The following is a 3,223-nucleotide window of genomic DNA, read 5'->3' as shown; positions in this document are numbered from 1 at the left end:
TCAGAAACCCAAAAGACGATTGAAATGGACATACCATATGAATAGAGATGTTATGTGCCTTTATTTTTTGGCAGGGAAGTGTAAGTAAAGTATGATTAGAGGGCATCATAGATTCTTCTTACTTAAATACCCAGAGCTACCCACAAGAATAAATTAACAGAATCTGGCAGATCAAAAACGCTCAATATCTGTGAACATATTGTTTTTAGTTGTCGAAATAGCTACTATCAAAATGGAAGTGGAACAGCAGCTTCCTATTTATTAACTCCCCTTGGAAGATGTTGACAACAAAGAGTGGATTGAAGCTGCAGCCATAGGTGCTAGGTTATATAACCGAGAATATGACAGAATTTAGGAGAATTTCAGAGAATTGAAGAATTTATTGATTTTATTTATTCAATTTATTGATTTATTTTTTTAAAAATTTTTCTCTACTTTAAAAGACAACTCTTTAAAAAAATACTAGAATTTTCAACAAAATAATTGAGTTTTTAACATACACGGTAAAAAAAATTGAGCTGTGACAGGGATATTATTCCTTATTATAGCCAAACATTTAGCTGAAAACGAACGAAGGAATTTAGAAAGAACCCTGGATCAGCGAAAATGAATATCCTTGACCATTTTCCATATACCAGGGATATCGTATAGTCAAACCCCTAATAAGTATAGCTATAATAGGGATATTAAGAATAGGTGTCTGAAACAATTATCGGAAGAGCGCCGGTGCATTATGAGAGCAGCTAAATAAAATGGCGACTGTCTAATCGGGAGCAGTGACAGTTGAGATTTACTTTGGACAATTAAACGCTTTTTACCACTTAAAATGTGCGCGATTGTCAATATTAAATGGAGTTTATGATGAAGTAATAATAACTTACATTTGTTTCGATTGTAGGCGATAACTATATTGAAATATCAAGAAATGCGATAAAAACAACACACCTGACCTCCAAATGCATTACACGGATTTCAGGGAAATTCATTTTCGCGATACCAGACGAAAAATTGGCTTCTGTAAGTTAATATATTTCTATAATAACTAAATTTTTTTCTAATCTTAAGATAATACAATTATACATAATCTGTCGAAAATAATAAGCTTTCGAACTTAGCAATTTTGTCCAAATTCCTGATTTACGAGAACAATTTACATAAAGTAACTAAATGTGTAACTCTTCTAACTAAACGTTTTACCTAATCCAAGCGTACACTTTCTTTGAGTTTAATATATTCTCGATTCACTCGTTCGCCTCAAGAATTTTTTTCCGTGTAATAGTTGAATATTCAAACCAACAAGGCAAATAACCAACGAAAAAGTGTCATTGTTTATATTTTAATAAAAAAAGAATGAAATTTATACAACAAAAGAAAAGATTTTTAAAACCAAAAAGACGAATTTCCGGCTCAAAAAAATTTCAAAATTTCAAAATTTCAAAATTTCAAAATTTCAATTTTCAAACAAAAAATATGAATTCAACAAAAAATTTAATTTACACGAAACTCATGCATTTTTACGCAAAAAAATTCAAAACTAAAAAATCATTTTTTTACCCAAAAAATCGCGAATTTTTAACTAAAAAATATCAATCTTAAAAAATGGAAAAGTTCCATTTTTTGTCAAAAAATAGTTGAATTTTTAGTTGAAAAAGATTTTAGTCGATTTTTACGATCAAACTATGCATTTTTTGACAAACAATAATTCTTCACCAAAAAAATTGAATTTTCAATCCAAAAAGTATGACTTTTTAACAACATTATTGAATTCTCTAGAAAATAGTTGCATTTTTATCAAAAAATATGAATTTTATCTTAAAGAAGAAGAATTTTTATTACAAAAAAAGTTGAGTTTTTTATCCAAAAAAGATTCCAGTTAATACAGTACCATCAAAAATTGAATTTTTGTAATAAAAAAAATAAGTTTCTACGAAAAAAATTTAGTTTTGAATCCGACAAGAGGAATTTTTCAACTAAAAAGGATCAATTTTTAATAGAACAGTTCAATTCTTTACCAAATAGTTGTATTTTCATCCAAAAAAGATCAATTTTGTACTAAAACAGATGATTTTGTAATAAAATAACAAATTTTATTTTGTAAATGGAACTTTCATACAGAAAATATTTCAGTTCATTTTTCAACACCAAAATATAAATTTTAAACAATAAGTAAATTTTCTACGAAATAGTAAAGTTTTCATGAAAATAGTATAATAGCTTGATTTCTAACCAAGCAGTTGCATTTTTATAAAAAAATTTAATTTCTGCTAAAGCAGGTCAACTTTAAAATAAAAAAAGACATATTTTCGAAATCAGAGTCGAATTTTCAACCAAAAAGTTAACGAAAAAATGGAATTTTCTATTAATAAAATAAATTCTGAGATTCTCATAAATTCTCAGAAAATTTATTTCTCGGTTATATTCTCGGTAATATTCTCATTCTCGTTACCGTTCTCAAAGTAATATAACCGGCTCAGAACTCTATACATTAATCTCGATGATGTGCGCAGAAAAAAAACATGGGAGAGTCTACATCATCGACATTGCTTCTCCACTTAACCGAAATATGCAGTCAACCTATACAACCAAGATCCACAAGTATAGCGAGTTAAGGCATGAAGTAAATACAGTATGGAGGAATGCGAAGCATGCATCTATTCATCCTATTGTGATTACGATTACAAGCAATGTGCACGCATGATGCACTGAATATTTTGAACATTTAGGATTCAGCAGGGTATGGCCAACAGCTCAGAAGGCGGTTTTATTAAAAATCTTTCGCATTTTAAGAAACTTTCTTGACCATCGGGAAGCAAGCGACTAAAAACATGTGGAGTGGTAGATGTTAGCTCTAAGAAAGCGGCTCGCGGCCGCTGATTTAGTATGACAGTGGTAAATGACGAACTCCAAACCACACTATGCTCGTAATTTCGTACCTACAAAAAACAATCGCAAGAGATTCCAAACATCGTCTTAAATTAGCGGAGTAAAATTTTGAAGAAGAAAAAATAATTTATACAATATAATATACAATAATATAATTCTATTAGCATATTATGTTATTATATTATATATATATATGTATATATATATTATTATTATTATTATTACACCATTAAGCCACTTCCCTTTCGGGGTAGGCGTGACTCACTCGGCAGGGGAAAGGAGTAGTGTGTGGATGGGATATAGATTTTTCAGATTGATCCAGAATTCTCGTGCTATTTAT

This window comes from Belonocnema kinseyi, chromosome 6 (genome assembly GCF_010883055.1).
Source record: "Belonocnema kinseyi isolate 2016_QV_RU_SX_M_011 chromosome 6, B_treatae_v1, whole genome shotgun sequence".
In the NCBI taxonomy this organism is placed as follows: Eukaryota; Metazoa; Arthropoda; class Insecta; order Hymenoptera; family Cynipidae; genus Belonocnema; species Belonocnema kinseyi.
Note: the sequence above shows the minus strand (reverse complement) of the source record.